This window comes from Sciurus carolinensis, unplaced genomic scaffold, assembly GCF_902686445.1.
Source record: "Sciurus carolinensis unplaced genomic scaffold, mSciCar1.2, whole genome shotgun sequence".
Classification (NCBI taxonomy): Eukaryota; Metazoa; Chordata; class Mammalia; order Rodentia; family Sciuridae; genus Sciurus; species Sciurus carolinensis.
This window is the reverse complement of record NW_025920158.1, coordinates 76,619-84,405: the sequence shown is the minus strand read 5'-3', so window position 1 is coordinate 84,405 and position 7,787 is coordinate 76,619. Positions and strand designations below refer to the sequence as shown.

Genomic DNA, 7,787 nt, shown 5'->3' with positions numbered 1-7,787 from the left:
CTCCCTGTCCACCTTCTACCCATCTTTCTGTCTCCAGTCATGTACTTACCATCTGCATTTATCTATAATCTATGCACATAGCTGTCTATGGATGAGGTCAGCACACAGGCAGACACTAGCATGCTACCTGAAATTCACATCCTAGTCTCATTTCTAAATTTTCTTTATTTTGTAGTTATAGGTTGGGCAGCTATTGCATCAACCTGCCCTGTGTTGGTAGGGTATGATAGTCACTGGTATAAAGACCTGCCCTCCGTTAGCTTACAGTACACATAGAGGACTGACAATTGACTGTGATGGCCACCCAGAGAGATAAGCTCTGTGGATGAGGTCAGCACACAGACTGAGGGGCAGGGAGGACCAATGCCTGGAGGAGGCTCAGTGGATGGACAGGCATCACATACCCAGGGAATGTGGTAGATAAAGCAGGCTTCACCAAGACAGATGTAACAGTGAAGCCCATGGATCTAGAAGAGTGTGTGCTCTCTTCTAGCTAACTGAGCTAGCTCTTTCCTTGGTACTATCTCAAGGTTGATTTTCAACAAGTCTCGAATGTCAACTGGAACTCCATCCAGAGCGCCTGCCATCCAAGTGTAAACAGTGCTCTGTGGTTTCATTCACATTCAGAGAAGTTACTGACATCATGCAAAGTGTTCAGAGCATCCACACAAGCCAGTATACTGCCAGTTTGTGTCATCGACGTGTGCTAAGACGTTGTAGAACACCACCCAGAAAACAAGTTATTGTTAAGAGGAGAAATGGTGAAAAAATGAAAAAGAGGGAAAAAAAATAGAGGTGACAAGGGCAGTAGAGCCCAAGATGCACCTGCTCCTGCTGGCCACTTGGAAAGATGTCTTTCCATTTAAAATATGTGGCCATCCCAGGTGAAAACAACTGCGCATTTCAGTTACCCGCCAAGCAGGATTAAGGATCTGGCTTCTTTGCTGATGTGCCAATCAAGCATACTTTCCACTTTGGATTCAGTCCTCTTAAACACAGCCTATTAAAAGTTGCTTTAATTGGCATTTTGTTAGAAAGTTAATGCAGACATACCAAAAATAGCTTGTGAAGGAAGCACATAAGAACATAAAAGGAAAATACATTCTAATTGCACAAGTTCTTCCCTTTCACACAGGCTTCTTTGCAAAAGTGGTTTTAAAATAGTGGCTGCATAACTCAGCCTTCAGCAGTCTTTGTCTACTGTATTCTCCAGTCCTGGAGGGGCTCTCTTGCTTCCATGCCTCTGCTCAGATGGTGTTTAGAAGGCTTCTCGCCCACCCCACCACTGCTGCTGTCAGTTCATGCATTTCTCCTTCCTACACAGGGTCCCACTTTGGTTGATCATTTTCTGATTCTCCCTTTACCAAAAAATAACTATATTTTCTTGTTCCTCCTTCAAGAACTGTTTGAAAATCCTGTGTCTGAGAGGTTTCACTGTAGTCAACTTTTGCTCTATTCACAAACCTTTGTTGCCTATCTAGTGCAGGAAACAAAGGGAAAGGACACCTAATTCTCACCTCCCAGAAAATGACAATAAAATTTGGAATGTGAAACTTTAAAGACCATAGCCAATCCCAAAAAACCAAAGGCCAAATGTTTTTCCTGAGAAATGGATGATGATATATAATGGGGATGGAGGGGTGGGGATGGTGAGAGAAAAATGGAGGAGGACTCCAAGGTAGAGAGGCATGGAGCTGGTGAATGAGGTCACAAGTAATAAGGGAGGAAACTTCATGGCTCTCAGGTCCTCTTCGGGGCCAGATGTGTTTTACCACTGAGCTACATCTCCACCTGTTATCTTGAAATAGGGTCTCACTACATTGCCCAGAATTGCCTAAAACTTACTGAGCCTGTTTTTGAACTTGAGATCCTCCTGCCTCAGTCTCTTGAATTTTTGGGATTACAGGTGTACACCACTGCACCCAGTTTATTTAATCTTTTAAAAGGTGTGCATTTGAAGGAGACCCAAATATGGCAACTGTGGAAGAAAACTTCCCCTGAGGGGGTACAAGACTCACAAATTAGAGAAATCTTTCCAGGAATCAGTTGAACAAGACAACTTATTTGATATTTCCACTGAAGAAGAATCCACCAAAAGGAAAAAGAGCCAGAAGGGACCAGCAAAAACAAAAAAGTTGAAAATTGAAAAAAAAAAGAAAAAAAAAGAAAACAGCAAGTCTATCAAAGAGAAATTTGAAATTCTTAGTGTTAAGTAATTCCCTATGTGAGGGAATGAGGATTTTGGGTTGTGTCAAAGAAGTAAATGAGCTGGAACTGGTTATCAGTCTCCCCATTGGCTTCCAGGGATTTGTGCAAGTTACTGAAATCTGTGATGCCTGTATCAAAATGCTGAATGAACAGGTGACACAAGAAGAAACTCCAAAGGACCTGCCACACTTTCCTGAACTTTTCTCACCTGGAATGCTGGTGAGATGTGTGGTGAGCAGTTTAAGCATCATGAAGAGGGGCAAAAAAAGTGTTAAGCTATCTCTTATCCCCCAAAATGTCAACAGAGTGCTGAGTGCTGAGGCTCTGAAACCTGGCATGTTGCTGACTGGCACTATATCCAGCCTGGAAGACCATGGCTATCCAGTGGACATTGGTGTTAGTGGAACCAGAACTTTTCTGCCACTGAAGAAAGCCAGGACTACGTCCAGCAAAAGAACAAAGGTGCTAAACTGAAGGTGGGTCAGTACTTGAACTGCATAATTGAAGAGGTGAAAGGCAATGGAGAACTTGTTAGTCTGTCTATAGGGCATTCAGAAATTTCTACTATTGCTACTGAGGAGCAAAACTGGACCCTTAATAACTTGCTACCAGGACTGGTGGTCAAAGCCCAGGTATAGAAGGTAAGGGCCTGCATCCTTTGTGTCCATCCTCAGACCAGAGTTGTATGCCTGAGCCTGCACCTGATCTTCCTGCAAACTGGGCGCCCACTCACCCGGCTCTCTTGCCAGCACCTAGGAACTGTGCTGGATGATATTCCTGCCCAGGGATTTTTCAACAAGGCTGGGGCTACCTTCAGACTGAAGGATGGTGTTCTGGCCTATGCCCAGCTCAGCCATCTCTCTGATTCTAAGAAAGTCTTCAATCCTGAGGCCTTCAAGCCAGGGAACACTCATAAATGTAGAATTATTGACTACAGCCAAATGGATGAACTGGCATTGCTTTCTCTACGGACATCTATTATTGAAGCTCAATATCTTGGGTATCATGACATCAAAACTGGGGCAGTGGTAAAGGGAACAGTGCTGACCACAAAGCCATTTGGGATCTTGGTGAAAGTGTGTGAGAAAATGAGGGGCCTAGTACCTGCCATGCACCTGGCTGACATCTTGATGAAGAATCCAGAGAAGAAGTACCACATTGGGGATGAGGTCAAGTGCTAGGTTTTGCTTTGTGACCCTGAAGCCAAGAAGCTGATAATGACCCTCAAAAAAACTCTGGTCACATCCAAACTACCTGCCATGACATGCTATGGTGATGCCAAGCCTGGTCTGCAGACACATGGTGTCATCATCAGAGTCAAGGACTATGGTTGTATTGTGAAGTTCTACAATAATGTGCAGGGACTGGTGCCCAAGCATGAGCTTAGCACCCAGTATATCCCTGACCCAGAGAGGGTATTTTACACTGGCCAGGTGGTGAAGGTTACAGTGCTGAACTGCGAGCCATCCAAAGAGAGGATGCTCTTAACCTTCAAGCTGCTGAGTGATACAGAGCTCAAGAATGAGAGATAGGGCTGGGGAGATAGCTCAGCTGGTAGAGTGCTTGCCTCACAGGCACAAGGCCCTGAGTTGTTCCATCCCCAGTACTTTCAAAAAAAAAAAAAAAAAGAATGAGAGAGTGTGGGACATGGTCAGAAGCCAGGAAGAGTCATTAATGTTGGGCAGTTGGTGGATGTGAAGGTTTTAGAGAAGATCAAACAACATCCCTGCTTTCCTCCCTACACCTCATTTGTCAGACCATGTTGCCAATGGCCCACTATTGTATCGCTGGCTCCAGGCGGGCGACACGCTTCACTGAGTCCTGTGTCTGAGCCAGAGTGAGAGACGTGTTCTCCTTTGCAGGAAGCCAGCCTTGGTTTCCTCAGTAGAAGGTGGTCAGGATCCCAACAGCTTCTCAGAAATCCATCCTGGAATGCTGCTTATTGGTTTTGTGAAGAGCATCAAGGACTATGGTGTGTTCATCCAGTTCCCCTCAGGTCTCAGTGGACTGGCCCCCAAAGCTATCATGAGTGATAAGTTTGTGACCACCCCAGATGACCACTTTGTTGAGGGGCAGATGGTGGTTGCACTGGTGACCAATATGGATGAGGAGAAGCAGCGGATGCTGCTGTCGCTGTGACTGTTGGACTGTACTCTGGGGCAATCAGCCAGCACCAGCTTCCTCCTCCTGAGCCAGTGCCTGGAGGAGCTGCAGGGTGTGCACAGTCTTATGAGCAACCAAGACTCTGTGTTGATCCAGACGCTGGCTGAGATGACCCCAGGAATGGTCCTTGACTTAGTGGTGCAGGAAGTGTTGGAAGATGGCTCTGTGGTGTTCAGTGGAGGTCCAGTGCCTGACCTGGTCTTGAGAGCCAGCAGGTATCATCGGGCAGGTCAGGAAGTGGAGTCTGGGCAGAAAAAGAAGGTTGTAATCCTCAATGTTGATATATTAAAGTTGGAGGTACATGTTTCCCTTTGTCAGGACTTGGTGAATAAAAAATGTAAAAAGCTGAAGAAAGGCAGTAAACAACAGGCAATTGTGCAACACCTGGAGAAGTCCTTTGCTGTGGCCTCCTTATTAAAGAATGGCCACCTGGTAGCTTTCTCTCTGACCTCTCACCTCAATGACACCTTCTGCTTTGACTCAGAGAAATTGCAGGTGGGACAGGGTGACTGCCTAACCCTGAAGACCACAGAACCAGGAGTGACTGGTCTTCTTCTGGCTGTTGAGGGGCCAGCTGCCAAGAGGACCATGAAAGAGACAAGGAAGGATTCTGAGACAATTGATGAGGATGAGGAGGGGGATCCAGCTCTGACTATAGGGACTAAAAAGAAGCATACCCTTGCTATGGGGGACGTGGTCACTGGAACCGTCAAGTCTGTTAAGCCCACCCATGTGGTTGTGACTCTGGAAGATGGCATTGTTGGCTGTATACATGCATCCCACATCCTAGATTATGTTCCAGTGGGCACCTCTCCTACTACCAAGCTGAAAGTTGGGAAGACAGTCACTGCCCGAGTGATTGGTGGATGAGATGTGAAGACTTTTAAGTTTCTCCCAATCAATCACCCCAGATTTATTCGAACTATCCCAGAGCTGAGTGTTCAGCCAAGTGAGTTGGAGGAGGATGGCCACACTGCTCTTAACACTGTCAGGCCCCTGGAGAAAACTAAGCAGTACCATGCCAATCAGACTGTTACTTGCTTCTTAAAAGAGATACAATGTGGTTAAGAAATGGCTTGAGGTGGAAATTGCACCAGACATGGCGGGGGGGGTGGGATTCCCTTGTTGCTCACTTCTCTTAGCTTCAAGATTCTGAAACATCCAGGTAAGTTCCAGATTGACAGGCCTTGAGGGCCACCGTGCTTGGCCCAGATTCTTCAAGGCCTTCTTGTGCCTCTCACTCATAGGTTCTCATAGGCTTGAGAAAGGAGGAGTGGCCATGGGCCGAGTGGTGAAGGTGACACCCAATGAGGGGCTGACTGTCTCTTTCCCCTTTGGGAGAATGGGGAAGGTCAGTATATTTCATGTGAGCGACTCCTACTCTGAGACGCCCCTAGAGGATTTTGTCCCTCAGAAAGTTGTCAGATGTTATGTCCTCTCCACTGGAGACCATGTATTGACTTTGTCACTGTGATTGTCCTGGAAAAAACCAGAGATCAAAAGCAAAGTAGAAGATCCAGAGATTGATTGCATCCAGGATATTAAGGAAGGACAGCTCTTTAGGGGATATGTGAGGTTCTTCCAGTCAAATGGTGTGCTCTTAGGCCTTGGCCCCTCTGTTGTGGGTTTGGCCCAGGACTCACACATCTCCCAGTGCAACTTGCCCAACAAGGACCTTTTTAACAAATACCTCCCAGAAGGAAAACTGCTCACTGCCAAGGTCCTAAGCCTGAACCACCAGAAGAACCTGGTAGAGCTGTCACTCCTCTCCAGAGACACTGGGAAGCCTGACATATTTTTGCTGCTCTGGAACTGCCACTTCTGAAGCAAAAGGAAAGGAGAGTAGATTCTGAAGAGCAAGACCAAAAACCATAAAAGAAGAAGAATCAGAAAAGGAAAGAGAAGAAGAGCCAGAGGGGGCAGGAGGCAGTGAAGGTGCCCAGCAAGGAAAAGAGGGAGCCCCAGAGGCCACAAGTGAAGAGGCAGGACAAGTGGGAGTGCCAGGAATCTGGGAGTGATCAGGAAAGAGCAAATAAGAGACAAAAGAAGACTGGTCTGATGGAGGAGGATGACAGTGGTGTGGAAGTGTATTATCAGGAAGGAGAAGAGGAGGTAGAAGAGATGAAGGTGCTACCCAGGGGGAAGCTGACCAAGCCCGCAGATGTGCCCCAGCTGCAGCTTACTTCAGGCTTTGTTTGGGATGTTGGGCTTGACTCTCTGATCCCAGCCTTGCCACCTCAAGGGGAGAGCTAAGACAGTGAGGAAGACGAGAAGCCACATCAAGCCACGCAGAGAAAGAAAAGCAAGAAGGAAAGGGAATTGGAAAAGCAGAAGGCAGAGAAAGAGCTGTCCCACATTAAGCAGGCACTCATAGATCTTGGATGACAACCAGAATCAGCAGATGACTTTGATCGACTAGTACTAAGCTCCCCCAACCGCTCCATCCTGTGGTTGCAGTGCATGGCCTTCCACCTGCAGGCCACAGAGATTGAGAAGGCTTGGGCCATGACAGAGAGAGCCCTGAAGACCATCTCCTTCAGAGAGGAGCAGGAGAAGCTGAAAGTGTTGGTGGCCCTGGTGAACGTGAAAAACGTATGACTCTCAGGAGTTCCTGACCAAGGTCTTCGAATGGGCTGTGCAGTACAATGAGCCTCTCAAGGTCTTCCTCCACCTGGCTGACATCTACTCCAAGTCTGAGAAGTTCCAGGAAGCTGGTGAGCTGTACAACCGGATGCTGAAGCGTTTCTGGCAGGAGAAAGCTGTCTGGATCAAATATGGTGCATTTCTTTTGCACCAGGAGGAGCCAGGCTGGGGCCAGTCACTGAGTGCTGCAATGGGCCCTCAAGTGTTTACCTACCAAGGAGCAAGAGGATGTGATTGCCAAGTTTGCCCAGCTGGAGTTCCAGCTAGGGGTGCAGAGCGAGCCAAAGCCATGTTTGAAAACACACTGAGCACCTACCCAAAATGCATAGATGTCTGGTCAGTCTACATTGACATTACCATCAAGCATGGCAGCCAAAAGGAAGTTCGGGACATCTTTGAGCGGGTCATTCATCTGAGCCTGGCCCCCAAGAGAATGAAGTTTTTTTCAAGTGCTATCTGGACTATGAAAAGCAACATGGCACTGAGAAGGATGTCCAGGAAGTCAAGGCGAAGGCCCTGGAATATGTGGAGGGCAAGAGTTCTGTGCTGGATGATTAGTGGCTGTCTGACTCCACTGGACCCTCAGCAGTGGGCCAGCCCAGCCCCACCTTAGGCACCTGGACACTTGCAAATATTGCCTGAGGATTCTATTTAAGTGCAGCTTTTTCTGCAGCATCCTTGGGGTAATCTTGTCAGGATTAAAAAAGAATTGGAGGTCCCCCTCCCTTTTTAAAAATGTACATTTATTATTATTTTTTGCAGTGCTAGAGATC

At 47.1% G+C, this 7,787-nt stretch overlaps 1 pseudogene; it reads left to right on the top strand.

The window, feature by feature from the left end:
• The first annotated feature begins 1,971 nt into the window (after window positions 1-1,971).
• LOC124974646 (protein RRP5 homolog) lies at window positions 1,972-7,572 on the top strand (annotated as a pseudogene).
• Window positions 7,573-7,787: the final 215 nt, after the last annotated feature.